The sequence below is a fragment of the Candoia aspera genome, unplaced genomic scaffold, assembly GCF_035149785.1.
Source record: "Candoia aspera isolate rCanAsp1 unplaced genomic scaffold, rCanAsp1.hap2 H2.scaffold_86, whole genome shotgun sequence".
Classification (NCBI taxonomy): Eukaryota; Metazoa; Chordata; class Lepidosauria; order Squamata; family Boidae; genus Candoia; species Candoia aspera.
In genome coordinates, this window is record NW_026948330.1 from 32,021 (window position 1) to 57,185 (window position 25,165).

General features: G+C 37.7%; 1 long non-coding RNA gene and 1 other non-coding gene across 2 annotated transcripts in view; both read right to left on the minus strand.

Moving 5' to 3' along the window:
• Nucleotides 1–24,718, minus strand: part of LOC134507247 (uncharacterized) — a 39,887-nt gene extending 15,169 nt beyond the window's left edge. The window contains exons 1-2 of the long non-coding RNA XR_010068880.1: nt 24,590–24,718; nt 23,498–23,658 (exon numbers count right to left, since the gene is read on the minus strand). This is a non-coding gene — a long non-coding RNA (uncharacterized LOC134507247). The remainder of the gene's footprint in view (nt 1–23,497; nt 23,659–24,589) is intronic.
• Nucleotides 12,658–12,792, minus strand: LOC134507248 (small Cajal body-specific RNA 3). The gene has a single exon (XR_010068881.1). It is a non-coding gene; the product is annotated as a small Cajal body-specific RNA 3 (non-coding RNA).
• Nucleotides 24,719–25,165: the final 447 nt, after the last annotated feature.

A 25,165-nucleotide genomic window follows, 5' to 3' on the forward strand; every position in this document is an offset into this window, starting at 1 on the left:
TACTCTTCCCCCTACAAAGGTCCCAACTCACACTGTCAAAACTTGATGAGTTTCTTGTAGAATTTCAGCAACACTCTCTTGGAATGCTCTGAGGACCACAAAATGGAGGCAAAGGAGACGGTATATGGCCTGTGGGATGCTTTAAATTATAATGTATTATAACATCAAATCCAAGAATAGCAATTAACACTGATTAAAATTAAAATTGGCAAATGAAAGTTTTTAATCCCCCCCTTACAATATGCCAGAAAGGGGAGGAAGAGCACATGAGGCAGAAGCAGCAAAGGAGGCCAAGTCAAAGTTTGGCTTAAGACTGAACAAGAACACTAATGATCAAAACATATATAGTAACTTTGCCAAATGAATTTTATTTTATTTTTATTTATTCAATTTATTTAGCTGCTGATCTCACATGAGTGACTCTGGGCAGCCCACAGACTTAAAACCAAACCACATATAAATAAATAACCCTAACCAAAACCAACAATAACATAAACCATTAAAAACAAGTTAAAACAATTAAACATAAAAAAAAAATAAAACGTGTGAGAGTGCCAACCCAGCAGCTTACAAACAATACAAGTCATCTTGCAGGTTCTATACCTCCGCAGGATCCCCAAGCCTGATGGCAAAACCATGAATTCAGGGTCTTTTGAAAGGCCAATAGGGTCAGGGTCAATCTAACCTCAGGGGGATGATGTCCCAGAGGGCAAGTGCCATGGCAGAAAAGGCTATCCTCCTAGGTCCCACCAGATGAAACTCCTCAATAGACGGGACTCCTAACATGCGTCTCTTTGCCAGACCTGATGGATCTCTCAAGTAACCTGACCCTATGACATCATTAAATTAACATATTATGGGAAAATGTAATCTTAACAGACCAGCAGCCTTACAAAACTGAGCTTCACATATTTAATAACAAATTAAATCCAGGAAATCCAACTCTTTTTATATCATTTTGTCATGATGCCAAATAATGTAAAGAGGGAGAAGAATGTTTAGAACCATGGTACCATTTAATATGTGACAATATTTAAAAACCATACCCACTGGTTACATTGCTATTGTAAAAATGCAATTAATTAAGAAAAGTGAGCCATTTATTTCATCTTTGTTTTAGGAACTATCAAGAGATGGAACTCTGATTATCTGAGTATATGTTATCAAAAACATAAATTAGGATTGCAAGAATTTGGGGTTAGCTATAATAGGGTGCGATACCTGATACATGTTTTTTGACGCTAATGATACCACTTACTTTCTCTACCATAAATGTTAACTTTTCTATATTGAATCCTTCCAATTGCTTTAAAAAGTTATATAACTAAACTTTGAAAATACAAACACTTTAATTAAATTAAGTGACTAGTCAAAAGGTAACCAAGCAACTAAAAATGTTTTAATTGGTAGATAAGCCTGAAGATAATACTGCATATAGGTAGATTTTATGCTATTATTATCAGACAGGTTATCCTCCTTTCTTTAGAGTGTTTTGTTCAATCATTCTTTTGATTCACACTATTATCCACACCATGGTTAATATCCTACCTCTCTATCTAGGACTGACACTGTTCGCCCAAGAAAAGATTATTCATTTCCAAATTTTTAAAATGTTCTTGAATTTGCGCTGAGATACTTACTTTAAATTTTATTTATTTATTTATTATTTATAGCCCCAGGTTTTTCAGATTATTGCACTGATTTTCCTCAAAGCAACTTATAACTGAAATCCTTTAAATTATCTCTACAAATGCTTAGCACATCAACTTTCATATTCATGTCCCTGTGCTGAAAGCTGCAAGTTTTCCCAGTGGGAATCTAGCCAAAAACTGTTCTCAAGAGAGAATGAAGCTTTAGCACAACAGGACTCTGATCCATCATATCTTTTAACCTTGGAACCTGCTGACAAGTAAGAAATTGTCAAAGATTGCAAAAAAGAACCAACTGACAAGAACACTACTATATTCCATGTATCTCAATAGTTTTTGCTTTCTGAAATCTATTTAATGGCATTCACTGAATAAAAGTTCTTCTTTATACAATAAATAGCACTAGGATATTTATTAATGCGCAACGAGCCTGATATTCCTAATGAAGTTGACAATAACAACACACAGCTATTAAATAGAATATTATCACTGAAGGACATAAGCATCATTAACATGTTACAAGAAGTGATTTTTGTGAAATAATTTGGAGAAATTTTCTAATTCTAATATGAATTCCATGGGCCTCTGTATATTGCTGGAAAAAAAATAAATCGAAAAAACAATCATTTTTCTGTATTGTGAGATTACCACATAAAGAAAATGTGACAAGCCATTTTTAAATAAAATAAATATAATGGTTGAGATGGTTAGATATGATAATCTGAGCACATTCCTTTAGTTAAAACACCTTTTATGTTAGCTTTCCCCAGCCAAACTCTTTCTGGTATTTCTATATTTATCATTTGTACCTATTTGATTTTAGGATTATTTTCCACAATGATGATGAGGAGGAGGAGAAAGCTGTTGTTGTTAACATGAGTTAAAAAGGAAACATGGACAAAGGAAATGGGAAAAAGTAACTGATGCCAACACAAAACTAGAGATCGAAAAACTTATAAGGAACGGCGAAGAGCAGTGGGGACATTGTAGTCAGAACAAACTTAAAGAGATGAAAAATAAATTGAAGAAAGGAAAGCAGAAAGGTGGGGGAACAGATTAATGGAGCATATTAAGATCAACAAATGTATAACAATTTTGATTATAAAAAGTGAGAATTGTGCATCTTTAAAAGATAATTCAGAAGTCTAAAAGTTTTATTCTCCTTAAGTTTCTGAAAAACAGGATCTATGTCCAATTGGACATTGAGGCTACCTTTATTAACAATCTCCCATATTAAGAATTCTGTGTCAAGGTAATGTATGCTGACAATTTTGTTAAAAACTTCTGTATTGTATGGCATCTCTTTTTGTTACCTGTTTGATATGTCTATCTTTGAAAGTTTTAAAAGGAGTTATTTCTCATATCTGTGCTGCTTTCATTCCACAAGGCTTCCTGACCTAAATTTATCAATGCCTATAAACAATTGTTGAAGGAGCCTATTTTGGACTTGAAACTTTGAAAATATAATTGCATTCCTCATCTACAATTTTTTCTCCCATGCCTGTCTCTTCTAATGTTTGATAGATAATACAAGGCAAACTTACTTTCAGTCTCTAACAATAAACATATCTAAATTCAATTAACTTATTAGTAGGCTAGAAATTAAAAAACAGCCAGAGGTGGAAAGAGAGTAAAACTAGTTGAAATAAATTGTAAATCAAATGACACTGCAATATTTGGGGTTGTACTAGAGGTGTCCGATGTTCTAGGAAGTTTGTGATATGCTCTCTCTCAATTACAAATGGCTGTTCTGAGAATTTCAGAAGTGTCTGAAGCCCAAAACAGCTTGGTGCACTTCTATTCTGTGCTAGAAAAAATCCAAAATCCTCAAAAGGCCCAATTTCATATTCAAAACAGCAATGTCACACTCAAAATGAAACAGATTGTAGAATTATTGGCTAGAAAAGTTTCAAAACTAAACATTTTGCACAACCCTGGGATTTAGTCAATTAAGCTGGGATGCTGATATTATTCAGGTTGATTCCATATACTGCTTCCTCCTAGTGACATACTAAAATTAGATTCCAAAACAGTAAACAAAAAGTGATGTCTTGAAAGTCCCATGCTTTCAAATATTCAAAGGTTATATACATAATATACTGTATAATATGACAAGCTTTATAAACAACATACATTCCAAGTATGTCGGTAAACTGCATGTACCCTCCCAGTTGGGGGAATGTGAGAAACAGTATGATGGCTTGCAAGGCAGATCCCAGCTTGCACCAACTAGGCTTTGGTTGTGTTTGAGGATACTGGCTAAAATGTGCCCAAACTGAGAGATGCTGTCTTTACCATTAGCAAAAAGTGCTACATTGGTACAGTTAAGGCTAGTAACCTAAGCTGTTTCTTCTTACTAAGAAAGCGTATGTGAAAATTCAAAGTGGTGAATGGGCAGTGGAGGTCAATATTTTATCAGCCAATCTGGTCACAACCACAATATGTAAAAGAATGAAAAGGAATGGAAGAGTAGTAAATGGTAAAGAGCATAAATTAACAAACAGAATGAAGGAGAGAAAAACAGGTGTGTTGTGTGTTTGTGAAACTATGAGGAAGGTGAAGGATGTAACAGATCTGGTCAAGTCTGGTGAAGTGGTACTAATGAATATAGGCAGGGAAGTGAAAGTAGGAACTTACTGGTTGATGACATTTTTAGGTGATCAGGGAAGTACCAGGGATGAGTTGAGGGGAAAACTACAATGATCTAAGTGAAAAATTTATTCTGCTAGGCAGTATGAATAGTTGGATGGAAACAGAATGACTGGACCATTCCAAAACCTGTAAGTAAGTAAGAGTACTTTGAAAAATCCATTTGCTTTAAATATGTGGTTTAAGCACACAGTAAATGTAGTCATGCATACAAAAGGAAAATGAATGTATCAAAAAGCATGATTGATCTGATTGCTTATGATGATGGATTAGTGAATGATACCAAGAGTAAAGGAGTGATTCTGAGTGCCAGATAAACCTTTTAATTTGGCAGTGTTAAGAGTGCATATTGGGAAGAATGGACAAGGTGGAAAAGGAAAGAGTGAAAGAAACTAGTGGGAAAGTATGACGACTGCAGGAAGAAAAGTAGAAATCTTGTAAGAAAAGTATTAGAAGACAGATTTATCTCCCAACACAATGGAAGTAGTGTAGATGTATGGAAAGAAGCTGCAGAAGCTGCTTGGGACACAGTAAAAAGGATTATGTTACAGAATGCCAGAGTAGCATGTGGAGTTATAATAACAGGAAATATTTAAAAGCATATTTGGTGGAGTGATGAAGTGAAAGAAGCTGTGGATGAGAAAAAAATCCATATAAGAAAATGACTGCTGCAAAAATGAGGATGAGAGAACACGATTGTTAAATACCTTTCCAGAAGGACTTTGACAGGTTAGAGAAGGTACAGAGGATGGCAATGAAGTGATATAGGGACTTTCCTGCCCTACAAGAGAACCTGGGATGTTTGGTGTGGAGAAAATCTTATTGGGAAGATAAGTTCTTGGGAAGACATAACTATGTTCAGGTACATAAAGAGAAACTACAAGGAAGATAGCCAAGAACTATTTTCCAGAACAGAACAGAAACTAGGACCAGCAATAACAGGTAGAGGTTGCAGCTACCTAGTTTTCATTTAAAAGAAAAATGAAAAACTTCTCATGGTAAGCTCTGTAAACAGTAGAACAACCTATCCACAGAGGTTGTGAGTTGTCTAGAATTTTTAAGAAAAGTCTTGAAAGACACCTCTGGAGGATCATTTAATTGGTTTTTCCTGCATACTGCAGATTTGGACTAGATGATCTTTGTGGAGCCTTCCAACTGTATAATTCTATGATTTTATAATCTGTCTTGTGAGAAAAAGACAGTTACAAAGAATGTAGTCAAAGAGAGCAAATAATGATTAAGATTAAAAAGAAAACGTAGAGTGATTTTGACAGAAATAAAAACATTGTTTTGGAGATGGATGAAAAAGTCTAAACAAGAAGCCTCTGGCAGAGTAAGTGGAATTAAAAATAAATGTGATTAAATGATTTGAAATGAAGCTGAAGAGAGTAAATGCTGAAGGAGTATTTTGGAAATTTGTGTGGGAATAAGTTGAAGAGTAGAATTGAAACAAATACTATAAATGTTAACATCCAAGAAAAAAAATAAAAAGGAAGTAATCAATGCTGGGAGAATTTTGTAATATGTAGACGGTCCTCGTTTAATGACCACTTGTTCAGTGACCATTTGAACTTACAACGGCACTGAACGAGAGTTGGTTATGGATGGACCTCATACTGCAGCCACTGCAGCATCCTGCAGTCACGTGATTGTGATTTGTGACCTTCCCTGCTGGCTTTCCACAAGCAAAGTCAATGTGGAAGCAGGCAGGAAGTTAGAAGTCATGGTTGCGTGAGGCCTTTGCTTAACGATAGCAACTGAAACTGCCATTGCTAAGCAGTGCAGTTACATGTTTTTTCGACTAACGACTACACTGCTTAACAATGGAGTTTCCAATTAACATTGTTAAATGAGGACTACCTGTAGTACAATTGCAGGTGTAGATAATGTAACTGGACAAATGTAAAAATGGTTTACTTATGGACTGGCTGTATGACTCAAAACTGAATCCATTTCTGATGATATGAAGGTCATTATTCAGACCAGATTTTTGCTCTTCAGCAGGTCACCAAGATCTGTATGAATGCAAAAAAGCTTGTTTGACTGCATGATCCTCTAGAGAAAGTACATGATAAGATGAATAGATTTGAATATTTTGGGTGACAATGGATTGGAGGATGAGCAGTATATGATGGGAGTAAGGTACATGTGAAAATGGAATGCTTAGTAAATGTTAGAACATTGAGCAGGAAGACAAGTCTGTATTATATCACCTTGATGATTTAAAGTACTTAACGGTAAATATATAACAAATGCTTGTGATGAGAGACATGTATTGGTTAGGACCAGGAATGTGCAATTTTTTTCCTATGCAAAAAAAGCAGTTTGTTTGCTGAGAACCCAAATGATTTGCAGCAAATGCTAGATATGATTCAATGAGAAGTATGGAACTGAGAATAATGTATCAAAGTGCAAGGTAATTGTGTTTGACAGAGAAAATGGAGTGAATTATTTCAAGTTATACATGAATGCTGAAAAAGTAGATTAATTTGTGTACCTTGCTAAACTGTTTCTTAAAAGATGAGAAAATGGATGGAGAAATTTCAAGTTGTACAAAAGCTGATAGGCAATGATAGGCAATATTGCAAGGGATTAATGTTTGCTGAAAGAAGCAAAAGTGGCTGTGCATAAAGACTGCACTTCTGCCCACTTTTTTTAGATGGAAGTGAGAGTTGTTCTACAAGGATGAACTGTCCTGGAACTGAAAAATGTTACAGGTGACTGTCAAGTAAACACTTTTTTTCTCTTTGGCCGTTTGTCAAGTACACAGCTTAGGCACATTGGCAGTTACAAAAGAAAGGAAAAAAGTTTAAACTCCTTAGAATCACCTGCACACAGATTTTGAAAGAAAGAAGTATAAAAGAAGCCAAAGCAGGGGGGAGGTGTTCTTCTAGGTTCGGCAGGAGATGCTGCTGGAGTGAAAAGCGACTGGATGGGACATGGAGCAGAAAAGACAGTGGCTAGAAGAGCCAGGTGCCAGATGATTCACACCCAGGGAGAAGAGAACAGGAAGGAGTCTAAAGCAGCTGAAGCCAGAAAAGGAATTTGCAGAGTCAATAGAACGGAAAACTCAGGCCTGGATGTAGACAGTGGCAGAAACATCAGGTGGTTCCGAAGCTGGAGAACAGGGCAAGAGTGGGTTCAGACAGAGAATAGTAACCTTCAGTATGGCTACAAGCATTCCTAAGCCTGTAGATAAGTATGTGTCATGTTCATCGTTCCAATGTTTCCGCTGCACCGTAACATTTCGCATGTCATTTGGCTGATGCGTGTTTCGTTTGGGAAGGGAGGAGGATTCCATCTCGTGGGATTGTTATATGTTGGCAGCTGGATTGGAATGTGTTTGGGTTATCTCGTGTGTTCAAGGTTCCTTTCCCAGGACATCAGCAGAAACGGTTACCAGCACCTGGGGGGGGGGGGGGTTGCTACGGCAGGGCAAGGGGAGGGATTACGTTTGAGCTGAGGGTTTTTAGTTTGTATTTGGCGCACTTTTGCTCATTCACAGCTTTCTCTGTATTTGCATACTATTCTTTAATAAATCAGATATCATTAAGTTCCTGCTTGTGAGTCTGAGTCTATTAGGGTAGGCAATCCTTACAGCATGTGTGGGAGGATGGAGGAAACTAGCATGTTAAGGTTTTGTATTCTAAGGTAAAGTAGTAGAGTTTGAATCATTTACTTAAAAATCCTGTTACGATACTTAGATAAGTTTCTATAGTTTTGACTAGGCAACTTCCTGACAGCTTCCTCACTGACTTTGTTTGACTGTGGGATTCAGTTAACAATGGCAACTGGGACTGTTGCTAAGTGATGCATTTGGTCAGAAACCAATGTCATATGTATCTAAAACTACTTTTATTAGAAGAGTATAGTAACAGAATGTTGCAAATCTGAATGTGCTTCACTCCTTCCTCATTTGTAGGAAATGTTTGCAGCATTTTCCCAAGTTAGTATTTTGGCAAGGGCTTAAGCTGCACTTGCCTCACCATTGCCTTGGTAGTGATTCTTCCCACTGCCCTTCAAGCCCATTCTCTATGTCCCTCCTACACTTATATATGTGCTCTCTCTCTCTACACACGCACACAGACACACACACTAGAATGATTGTAACTTAGTACATTTTGCACTAAGCTTGTACACTAATAAGCAGCACTGTATTCACTGGTTGTCTGTCTGTGTGTGTGTGTTTGACTTCTTTCTTATCCATACTCACCCTCCCATAGCTGTGTAAGGAGACAACATAAAACTTGAATGCATGGGAAAGGGTTCGCTTAAAAAATGCCTGGTGAAAAAAGAAATGGAGTCAAGAATAAACAGATGATGAAATTGATTTCAAAAGTGAGTGACCAGCATGAAAGCAGAATATCAAGGTGGTTTGGACACAAACAGAGAATAAATGAGGCCTGAATTGCAAAGGAAGGAGGCCTGAAATATGAAGGAGGACTACACGGGTGGAGAAGGGCAAGGCTGGGAAAGTATGGCTGGCTGGATTTGATAAGATCCTGAAAAATGGATAGGAGACCATTTTAAAGAACAAAAGGCATTGTATGAGGCAGTATCTGGATGTGATGGAAGCAAGCTTGGTTTACTAGTACAGAAAGGTAAAGAAAAGTACAAAGAATGGCATTGGTATAAACCAGATTTAGTTGTATTTCCTTCTCTTTCCTTTCATCTCATGCCTTTGCATGCTTTTTGCTTATTATTTCTTGCTACATTTTTGCCCTTAGCATAATACTGCTTATTCCAAGAGGGAATAGTGTGATGGTTACATATGTATGCTTTGAAAATTCTGTAGTACTATGTAAAAAACTAAGGAGTATGTACAAATTAAAAATTTTGAAAACAGAGCCAGGAGAAACAACTTGAAAAAACAAGGGATATCTGAAAAGGAGACAAGAGGTTTTTGTTTTTGATTTGCCAACAGACAAACCCATGGAGAATTTAATATTTACACACAATCTTGTTAAATTTGTCCAAATAAACTTCCCAAAGGAGCTCTTAACAAATTGTTTTGGCAATGGTCTGAAGAAGCATAGTAAACAAAAACCAAGCTGGTAGATTAGTGTTTAATGCAAATAGCAAGTGATTTACAAAACTGTTAGTGTTTTTAAAATAATATCACCTTTATAATGCAATAGAAAAATAGATGCATGGGATTTTAAAACACCAATTATTTTAAGAATGAGGCTCTACGATTTCATTATCATAAAGAAGCCCCATGTCATTCAGCAGGACCATAGAAAACAATAACCACATACAATATTTTTCTACAGTCAAGATGAAGCTTGGTTATTAGGTGAAAAATGTTTGCAAAGGCAAGGCCTTACTTTTCAGTGAAAAGGTTACCTGCTGCATGAAGACTTTTATGTTTTAGAACCCTAGCACTGCAGCATCAGAGCACAGGCACAAGACCTCAGCTCTCTAGCAAACCATACCCCCGAGGGCAAGCCTCACCAGCTTCGGTTTTCCTCTGAGGGGAAAAGCTGTACTGGATCAGAAGAGTGTTTTGGAGAGGATTCGGGGACCACAAGTTCCCAGACTGAAACTATTTTGAGATCTGCTAACCTTACAAGCTCAAGAGGAGAAGGTAAGGGATGTGGCGCTCACTGGCACTAACATGCTGGTGGATACCTCCCTGTGAAACTGGCATGTTGCACAAAATGTCGTTTTCTAATTTTATATTTATTTTTCTAAAATACCTATGTAGGACTTAGAAACATTCTTTTTTATGTACATATAATTTTTATTAAAGATTTTTAAAAAGGAATATAAAAACCAATACAACTAATATAAAGTAAGAAAAGAAAAAGAAAGAAATCAAAGAGAAAGCTAAAAGTGCAAGAAAGGAAAAAAATAAAAGGAAAATAGAAGGGAAAAAAAAAGATATAAAGAAGTGGCTTCCAATCTTCTTTACAGTCGTTATAAGCACAATCATAAATTTGCCTCTTACTCCATTGTTACAACAGAACTCTCTTCTTTCTATAATCTATCCTGTCTAACCATCAAAACCATAAATCATAAGTTCATTTTTTTCTGTTTTATGGAAAAAGTCCATAAGGGGTTTCCAGTCAGCAATAAATGTAGATATTGTCTTTTCTCTAATCAAACTAGTCAATTTAGTCATCTCAGCAAGTTCTATCATCTTCAACAACCATTCCTCCACTGCTGAATCTTTCCATCTTTGTGCGTACAATAATGTTGCTGCAGTTATCATGTACAAAAACAAAGTTCCATGACTTTTTTTCCAACTGTTTGTCCATCAATCCCAAAAGAAAAACCTCTGGTCTCAATTGCATATTAATGTTTAAAATCCTCTGAATCAGTGTATGTATTTTAATCCAATTTTTTTTTATCTTTTTGACTTAGAAACATTCCTGTAAATATGATGACCAGCTGCAGCCCTGTACTTTATTTGAAAGCCCACCTGTTTAAAAAATAGATAAAAGTAGAAAGCATCCTGGGTGCACATTTCTATCTTCTGAAAATGGGTATTTTGTGACTGGCCATGGCCAACAATGAATGCCCACAATACCAAATGCAACCAAAGATACACTCCAAATAAGTCTTTGGAGTTAATTAATTGGAGCCAATATAAAAACCTATTATTTTAATTGAAATTACATTCTCTCCTTCTGAGGAACATTAAGGCCCAATTACTGAACAGTTTACAGTATCCTTGGGAGAAGAAATGGCACACATTTTCCAACCCTAATTTTCCCTCCCAGTATGCAATGAACCATTAAGGACTCTACCTACTTCTAAGCTTAACACATAGGCTATATTATAAGCAAGCACAAAATCTGAAACTGTAAAAAAAAAAAAAATTAAGTCTACACTGCACTAAAGCTGAGGTTTGGCAATCTCACTTGTATTTTCTACTCCTTTAAAGTAAAAGGCTATTCTTTTAATTAAGGTTCCCCCCACCCCTGAAATATAGTAGCGAATACTTACATGTTTGTATCTGTGCATATTATACCAAAAGAGACCAAGCCCTTTGCTTAGTTTATAACAATGAACTCCAGATGTAAGTCATGAGATAACACTTATCATACTTTAAACAAATATAGGGTTTCACTGAATCCAAATGTTCACCTGCAAGAGAGGCTACCTGCTCCATGATTCACTATTTTAACCATGCTTCCCTCCATTCTCCCACCCTACGTAAATTGATATCAGATATTAATATGCCTACAATTTTAATTAAGAGAAAAGCGTGTTTCAGCTATCAAAAGATGGGTGATACTGACTTAATGCTATGTGACATGCCCAAATTATAATAGATAACCTGAAAATTATTTTTTTCTGGAATACAAGAGTAATAATAACAACTTCATTCAAGATTCCTCATAATAGGATCAGTGGTCAGAAATCCCTCATGTTGTTCTTGGTAAATCAGACTTAGATGGAGCTACAAAATCTTAATATATCACCAGTGCCATTTTCTGAAGAACATCCATGGCTCTTTTGCTAGATTTTCTATCTTTATAATACCTGACTTTGGGATGTTAGATAGAAGTAGAGACTCAGTGTGCCAATCTCTGAAGCCCAGTATTGCTTAACTACCTGACTACCTGGCTTTGGATCCACTGATGAAATGCACTATAATAATTTCAAGTATTATTTTTACTGGGTGAATAGTTAATTAGATGTGCGCATATAACTGATTTATTGACATGATGGGATGGAAATTTAATAATGTACATTATTAATGTCAAGGTTAAGTCAATTTAAAACTTGCACCAAGATCATTATAGGATGGAAGAGTAATTAACAAAGCTAAGAAGGAATTAGAGGAGACAGGAAAGGGCAAACTGTGAAACCCTCTGACTACTGTTTTCCACAGAGATATGGCAATATTCCAACTATTCTGACTGGGATTAACATAAAAACAGAAGGTTGAAAGTACCATGTCCCATTTCCTCCACAATAGCTAGAACCCTTAACAATAAAAATGTCAACTATGTTAACATAATCTTGAAATCAAATGATTAAGTACCAATCAGCCAGCCAAAAATAAAGTATCTGGAAATCTCTTTATGGAGGGATTAGAAGTGGTTTATGCCAGCTATGAAGTTAAAAGGCTTTTTGTTGCTTTATATAATGACTTGCCATGACAAGAAGAAAAGGATATTTTCTTCACTGTAAAGGTCTGTCCTACAACTATAAAGCACTCAGGTTCATGGCTTAGGTTAATCCCATTAGGTCTCTTGAACAAAAATATAAATGTTTGGTTATATAAAATATGTAGTCTTACACATTCAGAGAGTAATACTTGCTTAGTTTCATTCTTTTCTTCAGCATCAGTTCACTGATGTCGTAACAATGCCTGCAGCAGTGGGGACTGTGCATAGATTTCAAAGATGTACAAAGAGAAATTATTTGGATCACCTAATTGTTTTAAAGCATAGGAGCCCTTATATTACTCCAGAAATGCTGAAAATACAGACAAAAGACACATCATTTGCCTTCATGGGAGATACATTCAGTTTCCACTTTTACTAAAATCCATTAAGAACTCTTTTATTACATCCCTTATTTATTTCAAATTTCAGACTGCATCACATCTTAAATTAAACTCATATTAATACATAAAAATAGAGTGTAGGAAAGTTAATTAAGGAAGCAGGTTTAATCCAGGTTAGCTCATGCAGATTTTTCTAAAGAACAGAAAAATACATATATCACACCCCATATACAATAAAGTGTTTTCAAGGTTTCTATAATTAGGTTAGGCTGAAATCCTAGAGTCCCTGACTCAAACCCTTCCCATGCCCTGACTTAAGTGAAATTGCAGAACGGTCCTAGACCTGAACTAAAGTATTTATACCACAAGTAATTTGAGGAGAATTGCTAGAAAAGGATAGCAAGAAAAGCAGTTCCTTGGATAGGCTTACAGGTAGTCCTTGCTTAATGACTGCAATAGGGGCTGGAATTTTTGTTCCTAAGTGATGCAATCGTAAAGTGTGATGTCACATGACTGCATCGCTTAGCAATGGCAATCCTGGCAATTCTCTTTGCCGTCATTAAGCAAATTTTACCAGTCGTTAGCCAAGCACCCACCTCAATCCAAGCCATTCCGGGCTTGGTCCGTCCCAGCCCCAAGCCTCAGTAAGGTAAGCGACTGCTCCCAACAACCCTCATCTGCCTGTCTCCCCCGCTTAATCTCTGACCTTCTGGCTGCCCTGCACCTGCTTGCGGGGCGGCAAGCAGCCCCAAAACTGAACAGCTTTGGGGCTGCTTGCCACTCTGCGGTTCGGGGCTTCTTGGCCCTCCTTCCCCCTTTGCTCACTTGCACGCACCTCAGCCTCCTTTGCTTGTATGCCCCACTTACAAAGCGGTGTGCTTTTGCTGGCTTTGAGCAAAGGGAAGCCTTTGTCCCTTTGTGCGAAGCCAGCGAAAGCACTCCCCTTCGCAAGTGGCTTTGCCAGGAACTGGTTTCATGCAAGCAGGAGCAAGATGGCAAGGTGAGCTGGGACGGTGGAGCGCAGGCCAGCAGGGTTCTTGGAGCGCAGGTGGCAAGGGTGTCTGCGGCTTCCCGGGGCATGGCAAGCAACCCCAGAGCCACACAGTTCTGGAGCTGCTTGTCATCCCACAAGGCAGGGTGCAGGGTAGCCAAAAGTGCAGAGTGTTAATATGTTTTCTACTACAGATATTCTAGAGGTGACGGACTCATCCCTGGGGGAGCTGGGGGTGTTGACGACCAACAGGAAGCTCTGGCGTGGGCTGGTCCATGAAGTCACGAAGAGTCGGAAGCGACTAAACGAATAAACAACAACTACAGATTAAGGTTACTATGGTAACTAATCATTTTGGCCGGGTGAAGAGGTTGAATTTAATTGTCCTCTTTTTGGATGTTAATTTTTGCACCTGGGGAGGAGAACTTGCCTGGACTTGTTTTAGTTTCAGTTTCCCTTCTGTGTAGGCATGTAGAGAGTTAAGCAGCTCTCACTGAGAGCCTGTAAATATGTTTGCTTTCTGTAAATAAAATTATTGTTATAGAAATGCCTGGTGTGTGTCTTTTCTGATCTCTCCTGAGCCAAAGGCTTTCCTAGCAATCTGCTAACACAGAGATGGGGGGAGATAGCTGGGCAGGGGGAGTTGCAGTGCTTCTGTGGTTGTAAGTGCAGGCGGAATGCCAAGCACCCAAATTTTGATCATGTGACTGCGGGGGCACTGCAACAGCCATATCTTCAGGCATGGGTCATAAGTCCCTTTTTTCAGTGCTGTCGTAATTTTAAAAGGTTGCTGAATGGTCATTCAGTGAGGACTACCTGTATTTGTAAAGTTTACCGCAACTCAGATTTCTTTCCATCTAAGGCAATGCTCAGTAACATTTAACTGAGCAGAAATTGCCAATTATCTAATATTTTAGCTGAACTGATTTCTAAGACAGAGAAATGTTGATATGAGAAATATGATTTTTTTTCATATTTGTCTCCCCAGGCCCTGAAACTACACTGCTTTTTAAGAGTCATGTCCTTATGACAGCTGAGAGTGCCATACCTGTTAGAATGTGTGTTCCAGAGATATTGTGCTATATGTTTCTTCAGGAAACTTTATTAGAAAACAGGGCTGTGCAAAGGATTGAAAGTGGCATTTAGCAAAACATGTTAGTGGAAACAAAGTACACCTCCTTGAAGCAGTAAAGCAGACAAATCCTTTGGAAGTATCATTCAGTTGCTTCAATGGCTATTCCCAGTTGTTTATGCGTTTATATGAATGTGCAGATAACATTTCTGCTAGAACCATTAGTGATAAAAAGAGGAGATGTGCATGCACATGCATATACAGCCACAGCCTTTGAAGCAGCTGTTTGAGCCTTCCAGAGAAAGTGTCTGCGTATATTGCTTTGAGGAGGGCTACTCTGCTGGGACTAATAATCCCTATTAGAAAGGATTATTTATTACAAGAGGAAAACAGAATTCTCTACTATAGCTTGTCAAATTCTGCAAGCACAAAGATGTCAGGCAAGCTTTTATTATGAAACTCTATTATGCTCACTAATAAAATGTTAGTTAATACTTGAACATTCAACATAGTTGAATAGTGCTACTAAGTAATGTCACAAGTTCTGAATTCATAGGTACTGAATTAGGTTTTCTATTATGAAGCAGAGCAGACGGAAAAGAAATGAAGTTTCAAAAATAGTGTAGCAGCCAAAAGATTTAGAAATAAAGAGTTTGTGTGAAACATCCACAATGCAGCTTCATTAAGTATCTCAAGAATGCACTGCCAAAATTCGACAGAAAATAGCTAGGTTTTGGTAGAATCATTTTAATTTGATGGGTTGGGCTGGTTTTGAGGTGGGAATAAGTTCTCTTCAAGGCAAAATACTCTCAGTCCCACCTCCAATCCCTTCCATCTGCAGTCTGAGTAAAAAACGCGTTCCAGATTTTTGGTCCTTCTCTTTCTGGTGATGTCATCATGTCCCTAAAATCCTTTGTGTGGTTTGCTAGAAATACGAACAGCAGACCGCAACCTCTGTCCTCTCCAAAATTTCTCTAATTATACTGTAAGTTTTAGAAATTCCTCCTTTTTAGTTATTGGAATTATGTGCTATAGTTCCAATAGTTTTAAGGACTCTTAGAGCAGGATTTGCTTTCATTTCTTTAAAAAAAAAATCCCTGCAACAATGAAGACTAGAAACCTTTTTTTTTTTTAAAGTCATTTGCATTTTTCATTTTAGTGGAGCTTTAGAAGGCTTTAGAAACTTCATTCAAAATCAGAATAAATGTGTTTGCCATATTATAAGACAAATTCCAAACTACTTTCTAGGTGCACTGAGATTGTGTCCAGCACACTGTAAATTGTACTTTTATCTATCAAACTTCCTCATAGAAATGATTCTAGTGAAATGACTTTTCTTTTAGTAACATGCCATTTATTTTGCTCGCTGTGTCACAACAGCTTGATGTCAGTATTGATAATATAACATTTAATGCTCTTTCTCCTTCCATCAATAGATAAACATAATAAGACATCTTTTCCTGAGGCAGCTCAGTTGGACATATGCCATATGGGAAAGCAAATGGAAGAGTTTAGAGGTCTAAGTGTCACCATTTTGCCAAAAAATTCCACTAGTCCAGCAATATGAAATACTGATTAAAAATTGGTGGCTTTTGTAATGAATGAAAGTATGTTCTTTATATATTCCTTACATGAGATTTTTTTAAAAATGAATTTGTAAAGCAAGTGAAATTGTTGTTCCTTACTGGACAGGTGAGACAATTTTGTAGATTCATTTATAACAAGTATAAAAACTACTTCAAGTATAACAAGTATAACTTCAAGTAACAAGTATAAAAACTACTTCAAGATATTTGGCTGTGCCATACAGTATCAATTTAAAAGCGTGTTTTCTTACCAACAGCCTTATATAAAAAGTTCAGTCTGACTGTAGCGTAATTTTATGCATGTAATATCCTATCAATGAGCAGAATTTGTTCTCAGGGATTCAGCCACAGTATGTACTGTATAATCAGAATCCTAGTGTGGGTGGGTAAGAGGCAACCAAAGCAGTTAGTTTATTTTAATTTCCCAGGCTAGATACTTATAAATATTGCATGAACAAGAAAGGTAAATCTAAACAGAGTTAATTTGTCAATAGATTATCAGTATCTCAATGTAGGTGTTCTTATTAATTCTTTAAACCCCTATTTTAGAGAAAATACTTAACTATCCAGAAAACTAGTAAATGTTCTGTGTTGTCAAGTTTAGTTTTTTTTGGCAACACTAATGGTTTAAAACTTTTTGTTCTATATATTCATAGATGACCATTATGATTAGAATTTATGAAAAATCATAAATATATAAATTGAAGATCGGCAGTGTTCTTCTAGTCCATGTCACCTGTTTCTCTCATGTCTGTTTCATCTGATTTCTGCACCAATCTGTCCCAAAAAGTAATCCTGTTAACATATTTTGATTTTTTAAAAACACCAAAAACTGTTGAAATATTTGAGAAGTTCAAACACTGGTCTTTATGTACATTCCAATCTACATTATTTGTCCAGGAGTTGGGGATCAGATCACTTCATACTGGAAATCACGAAGTGTGTTCCTCAAGAATCAACAAATTCAGACCAAGCCCCTTCCTCAGTCAAATATGAAAAAGAGCAAAATGAACATATATGTACAAAATCACAACAGATTTTTACTAATAAGTCTATTTTATACTCTCATGAATATTCTAAAATATGTTGTTGTTGTTGTTGTTTATTCGTTTAGTCGCTTCTGACTCTTCGTGACTTCATGGACCAGCCCACGCCAGAGCTTCCTGTCGGTCGTCAACACCTCCAGCTCCCCCAGGGACAAGTCCGTCACCTCTAGAATATCATCCATCCACCTTGCCCTTGGTCGGCCCCTCTTCCTTTTGCCCTCCACTCTCCCTAGCATCAACATCTTCTCCAGGCTGTCCTGTCTTCTCATTATGTGGCCAAAGTATTTCAGTTTTGCCTTTAATATCATTCCCTCAAGTGAGCAGTCTGGCTTTATTTCCTGGAGGATGGACTGGTTTGATCTTCTTGCAGTCCAAGGCACTCTCAGAATTTTCCTCCAACACCACAGTTCCAAAGCATCTATCTTCCTTCTCTCAGCCTTCCTTATGGTCCAGCTCTCGCAGCCATATCTTACTATGGGGAACACCATTGCTTTAACTATGCGGGCCTTTGTTGTCAGTGTGATGTCTCTGCTCTTAACTATTTTATCGAGATTTGTCATTGCTCTTCTCCCAAGGATTAAGCATCTTCTGATTTCTTGACCGCAGTCAGCATCTGCAGTAATCTTTGCACCTAGGAATACAAAGCTTTTCACTGCTTCTACATTTTCTCCCTCTATTTGCCAGTTATCAATCAAGCTGGTTGCCATAATCTTGGTTTTTTTGAGGTTTAGCTGCAAGCCAGCTTTTGCAATTTCTTCTTTCACCTTGATCATAAGGCTCCTCAGTTCCTCTTCACTTTCAACCATCAAAGTGGTATCATCTGCATATCTGAGATTGTTAATGTTTCTTCCAGAGATTTTAACTCCAGCCTTGGATTCCTCAAGCCCAGCATGTCGCATGATGTGTTCTGCATACAAGTTGAATAGGTAGGGTGAGAGTATACAGCCCTGCCGTACTCCTTTCCCAATCTTAAACCAGTCCGTTGTTCCGTGGTCTGTTCTTACTGTCGCTACCTGGTCGTTATACAGATTCTTCAGGAGGCATACAAGATGACTTGGTATCCCCATACCACTAAGAACTTGCCACAATTTGTTATGGTCCACACAGTCAAAGGCTTTAGAATAGTCAATAAAACAGAAATAGATGTTTTTCTGAAACTCCCTGGCTTTTTCCATGATCCAGCGGATATTGGCAATTTGGTCTCTAGTTCCTCTGCCTTTTCTAAACCCAGCTTGTACATCTGGCAATTCTCGCTCCATGAACTGCTGAAGTCTACCTTGCAGGATCTTGAGCATTACCTTACTGGCATGTGAAATGGGTGCCACTGTTCTATAGTTTGAACATTCTTTAGTGTTCCCCTTTTTTGGTATGGGGATATAAGTTGATTTTTTCCAATCTGATGGCCATTCTTGTGTTTTCCAAATTTGCTGGCATATAGCATGCTAAAATATGGAACAGGATAATTTTTTTCAACTCTGGTTTACTTAGCTTGCTTGTTAACAGAATACTTTTTCAGTCATGCAGAATAGCTGTGCAATTAACAGTACTTGATTTAGGTAAGCCAATAATTCTGGCCCCTTCAGCAGAACTAAAATTTATGAGTTTTCCACAATCCTCTATTACCATTACCTCCTAGCTTCTCTGAGAGGATTCTAGATATTTTTTATGACTAATTCGCATTCTATTTTCTCTTATCTTCATTTCCAGGTAGTTTTCCAAAACACTTTAATTCTACTTTCTTTCCAGGCTAACCTACTTAGAAATAGCAAAGAACATACCAAAACAAGGGAAGAATTAAATGACTTCTTTATAATGATGCTAATAAATTGAACCTATGCATAATCTATGTAATCAGATGGCTTATATATAATACCTGTACTCTGAACAGCCAGAGCTAAAATAAGACTTCTTACAATACATTTCGTTAATGCCTATGGTTTTTTTTAAAGCAAGATCAGCGGAAGCATAACAGGACCTTTGCTCAATTTAATTAAATCCAATGCAATTGGAAACCCATATCCCAGCTCCAAGATTCACTTTTTTTTTTTGCAGGGAAAGGTGCCTTCGAGTCAGTCTTGACTCCTGGTGATTGACGGGATTAATCTCTGCAGGTTTCTTGGCAAGATTTTTGGAAATGGTTTGCCATTGTTTTTTTCCTAGTTTCTTCATGAGACAGAGTAATTGGGCCAAGGTCACCCAAGCTAGCTTTGTGCCTAAGATGGCACTACAACTCCTGGTCTCCTGGCCTATAGCCCGGTGTCCCAATCACTACACCAAACTGGCTCTCTCACAATGGTATTGCTAGGCTGCACATTCTCAGTTTTCATTGTGGGTTTATGATTAAAGTAATACTGTATCTACTGCCCCAAAAGGTGGTTTAAGGCCTATGTTGTTGGCATCCCTGGGATGTGTGTTAAAACAGTCAAGATGGTGGTTGTGACACTGTGATTGAAGCCCTACCCCTTTGTACCTGCATGCAAAATTAATGCAAAGCGTGAGGCTTCTAGCCTGTTTTGACCTCCCCCGATGTTCTGTTCAGACTATGAGGCAGCCAGAAAGAAGTATTATCAAACTCTTTATTTAAAACAACTATTTACAACAGTAAAGTCTGTGAATAAATAGGCAAGCAATCTCAATCAAGACCATCCAGGCAAGGGCAGATGAACAGACAAGGCTGCAGAGTCAGACTGAGGCAGAACAGCAAGGCAAAATTCAGCTAACTCTCTGATCAAAGCTGTCGGACTTGGTGATGCTAGATTGCGTGGCAAGGCAGAAGGTGAAGGCGAGGTTCCATAGACTGGCACACAGCTAGGATCAGACTGGAACATAGAGGCTAGGCAAGACTGGACTGGAACCCTTAGACAAGGCTTGGCTCTGGAGGCTAGGCTGGACTGGACTGGACTGGAGAGTCAAGGCAACACTGATCTCTGGAAGCAAGACTGGACTGGGCTGGAGAGAGCAAGCAAGGCTGAGAGCTGGGAACAAGGCTGGACTGGACTGGAGAATCCAAGCAAGGCTGAGGACTGGAAGCAAGGCTGGACTGGACTGGAGTGTCTAAGCAAGGCTGATAGCTGGAAGCAAGGCTGGACTGAACTGGAGAGTCTAAGCAAGGCTGAGGACTGGAAGCAAGGCTGGATCACTCTGAAGCGCAGTGACGAGGTCTGGAGCTAAATGAGAAACTGTGCTTAGCAGGGATGGCAAGGAGAAACTCGACTGGAGCAGCTTGTGCAGAAGGCAGTTCCGCAGAGGTAGAAGACACTGGTGCTGGTTCCATGCTGGCTACAGGCAAGGCTACTGACGCAGGTAAGGACTCTTCCGCAAGTGCTGTTAGCTCGAAGGATCGGTTGTCTCCAGCAGCTTGCGCTTTGCGCGTCTGCCTTTTAAGGCAATCCTTTCAACGCCTTTTCTCTCCTGCAGCCAATCGAGCTGCTTTCTGATTTGCGCACTTCTCTGCTCTCCTGTCTTGAGTACCGATTGGAGAATTCAAATCCCCCTCTGGAGTTTGACCAATCCGTGTCCGCAATTTCTTCCGCTCTGCTGAGTCACTTCCTGGTTCAGCTTCTCTGAGTCTCTCCTGATGAGTTTTGTTTTACCCTTCTGACTCTGGATAAGTTTCATTTTTGGAATCAGAAGTAGGCTGAAACCTCACACCTGACTCCCTGGGTCTCTGTCCCCAAAACAATGCATGTGGAGTGCTAATCTCAATGATATTTTGCTAGATTCCCAAAAGACTGCATGCCCCACTTAATTATTTTCATATTTCTAATTAAGAAAGGCTCCACACAGGCACTAGAAGCACTCTTAGAAAATAAAAAATAGTGGGTGATTGAACCCAGTACTTTGTTTGGAAAGTGGAAAGGCTCAGAGAGAATAACTAGCCCAAAGTCATCCAGTAAGCTTCCATGGCTGAGGACAGACTTGAACCCAAGCCTTCACAGACCTAGTCCAACATCTGCACTACTATGGATCACTAGTAGAGTTTTTTTCTTTAGAAACTTCTTGTGACTGGTAATTATTTGAATTCTCTCTAGTTTCCAAAGAGATTTGGGGTGAAGAGCTCCTTACTTGTAGCAGACTAGAAATTACATTTTCTTTGGATTTTTCTTTCATAATTAATTTGCAAGTTGCTGTATTACCATGATCTGGGCAACAGTATAATTATCTTTCTCTACAGTGAATGTCTGAATTTTTTTAAAAAAGGGGGGATTACATTTTATCTTTTTTTAAAAAATGATTTTGGTTATTTCTGAGGTTACTTTATCTCCCTGGGGAAGGAAGGGTTGAAATCTCTAGTTAACATACCTCTACATGGCAAGGAGGTGGTACTATAAAAGTGATTTCACCTTTTGCATTTTAACCTTTAATTGTCAGAAAGGCAGCACAGGGTGGGAAAGCTCTATTTCTCTCACACACCAGTGTCAGAAGGTGAAACATCCCAAAGGATTGATGATGGCAGCAGGAGCTACCAAGCCACTATCCAAAGCATGAGGTTTTCACATTCATCAGTATGTGAAAACCCAGATAGAAGGAATTTTCACCTCCAGCCTTCTGTCCTGTGGACCTCAGCATTAATATGCAGGCAAAAATGAGTAATGATGTTGAAGAGAAAACTGGATGCTATAATTAAAGGGAATCACAGAGCACAGAAGTAGCATGGCATATTTCCTGAACAAAATAAGTTCTGCTAAGACTGCTTTCTAGCACAACCAGAAAGAAGGTACACTGGCTATCACAGGGAAATGGAAAAAGAATAACTTTACAGAAAGCCAGGAAAACAGTTAGAAAACGAAGTCCCCTCCCCACCCCACATTTACCAAAACATGTCATTCAGCACATGATACAAAGTTGGTAAAAGTATAGAATTCTAAAACTTCAAAAACCTCAACAAGCTCTGTGTATTTTATGCAGGGATGTAATTTAATTTACAATTTTAATTTGGGTTGCCATTACTCTAGCACTTAAAGCATCTGTTTGTGCTGAGAAAGGCAGCAAGAGGAGTAACAGACTCCCAGATTATAGCTGAGAAGTTATCATCTAACTAATCTCTGTGTGTGTCCTCTAGTACAATGTAGGCAAAAACAAACCTTAGGGATTCCAGAAAATACAAATGCCAGTCTGATTACCAAGTCATCACCCAAAAAGAAATCTATAAATTGGTCAGTCAATATCCTTGGCAGGAAACACAACCCAATCCTAAAATAGATCAGCAGGTTAAACCACCATCTGAACACTCATTGTGGTACCCATGTTGTTATGCTACCTCCAATTAAATGTAACACAGAAGGTTGGATTTTATGTCAGGCAGTTGAGTTTCAATTCTATCAACCAGAAGGAAGTTCTACAATGGTCTTTTATTGCCTAGAATCAAGCTACTTATTCTTTTGTTCTCTTTTGCTTTAATTGAGCCCAGAGTCATTAATATCTTTATATTCCTCGTTAGGAAGTCTGAAACCACCACTGTGTTACATACTTCAACTGTGGGATATTGTGAGCAACTCTGCTGTCACAGATCTCGAAGATCAGAATGGAATTCACTTAGCTCACTCTCTATCTTTGTATCATTTCACTTAAATAAAATGCTAGTGCAGTATTAGGTCTTCTCTATGTCAATGCTATGAATGCATTTTTTCTTCTATTCACTAAAAGCAATTGTACAAAGAAAATTTTGAATACAATCTCTCACAACACATTAGTCATCTTTGTCCAGAGATGAAAGCTTCTAAATTCTGAAGTGGCACAGCTTGATACAGTTTACAGTCTAGGTGCAAAGTAAGGTTTGTTGCATAATAGTCCAGTGATATCTACTTTGATAATCCATTAACATCTGCTTAAATTCCTTTATCTACACTGAAAACTCCAAATAGTAGTAGTTGTTACTATGCCTGAGTAAGCCAAATCTCGGTCATTTCATAATCAAAAAGGTAACCTTCCATTAATCTGACGTGCTCACGACTAGCCTCAGGTTGATCCAAATAAATGGCCTGCCAATCTCTTACTATTTTTCCCCCCGACAAGAAGAAAAAATTAGCAAAATATTTACCCCATCTGGTAGTGCCCTCCAGCATACAGCACTGACAAATTCATTTGTGTCATCCTCCTTACGGTCTTTGTCCAGGACGCTTTTGACAGTGTCAAATTTGAAGGTTAGCAATGTCTTTGATAGGCCTTTATAGTACAGGTAGAGTGAATTATTTTCACTTCCTACAATCAAAAACAAAAACACAGCCTGATTTACAATATTTGCTTCCGACAGCTCCAGCTCAATCTATGCTTTCCACTAAAAGAATTCTGGCTAAAGCAGAAGACACAGGAATTAGATTAATTATAAGATATATAATTTGATATAACCAACTCATTCAAGTATCCAATATTCAGAAAGTGAATGGAAGGTGGCAGCTATCAAGACCAATACCATTTTAAGCTTTTTAACCAGAAACATAAATTTGAAGGTGTAGCATTTGCTATTTTTCTGTGCAATGGCATGACTCCAGATGCCAGAAGGTATTTTCTATGACCTGCTTTAGACATTAAGAGTTCAAGGAGAATGCTGAATGCTGAAAAACCAAAAAGGATTTAGAAGATAAGAAGTGATAAAAAGTCCCGAGTGCAGACTAAAGGAGATTACACTGAAGGATTGGGGTTATTTTTCACTACTGAAAAGAACAATAAGATATGTTACTGTACTATGCGTTACTATAGGTTACCAACTGGAAAACTGAATAATAGTTCTTTTCCTTGCCTTCTTGAAGTTTGAGATTACTCAGTTTTTCCAGTTGTTTGAACTATACTGATTTGGGATAAACAAAAACTTCCTAATTATGTATTCAAAGTTTTGAACCTCCCTCTTCTATATTTCTTGAAAACAGGTTAGGAACACTTTTAAACATAAGAATATCTTTTTTCTCAAGAAAAAGGGATGGATCCATTCTATGATACTCTTTTGAGATTTTTTGATATTTCATAGCAAATAAGTCCTTAATAAGTAATAACAGTTGATTATCAAAGCCAAGAATATTCAGTTTTATGACTGCAATACAAGTTACAATATGCTAAGTGTATCAGGGAATTATGATGCCTTGGAGTCTTTAACATTGTATATTTTAACTCCCTTGCTCAACAGCTGTTTACTTACCACAGGCAATATAGTCTCCATTAGATGCCAAGCCAACAAAATTCTTCTCATTGATGTGACCCTTAAAAGAACGCAAACAATGCGGCTTCCCTACATTCCATAGCTTTAGCTGACTGTCTGTTGACCTGAGGAAAGAGATACAAACTTACAGGTAAATTGGAAATAAAGAAAGACTCCTTGGGAAAATAACAGACATTTGACCAGGAAGGCAAAATCACCACATACAAGGTCATCAGTGTAAAATTTAAGTCAGGCAGAAAACAGATTTCCAGTACCATCTTTGCATGGGACAATGCATTCAACAGAAACTGCTCCCTAGGTTCTGCCAAAGTTTGTTTTCCAAGCAAAAATACTTCAAGTTTTTTTTTGGAAAAGGGAGAGAAAAAAGTGAAAACTTGTTTCAAATAAAGAAGTCAGCTTTAGTATCAATAGCCTTCAGCTGCCTTTACAATTTATTCGACAATACATATTCATAGAAAAATGAAAAGCCACAGAGAATCCCAAGATACATTTTCCTGTAAAATCCTGTTAAATTTACTGAAATTTACATAACATTACTGTCTTTTGTTCCTTGCA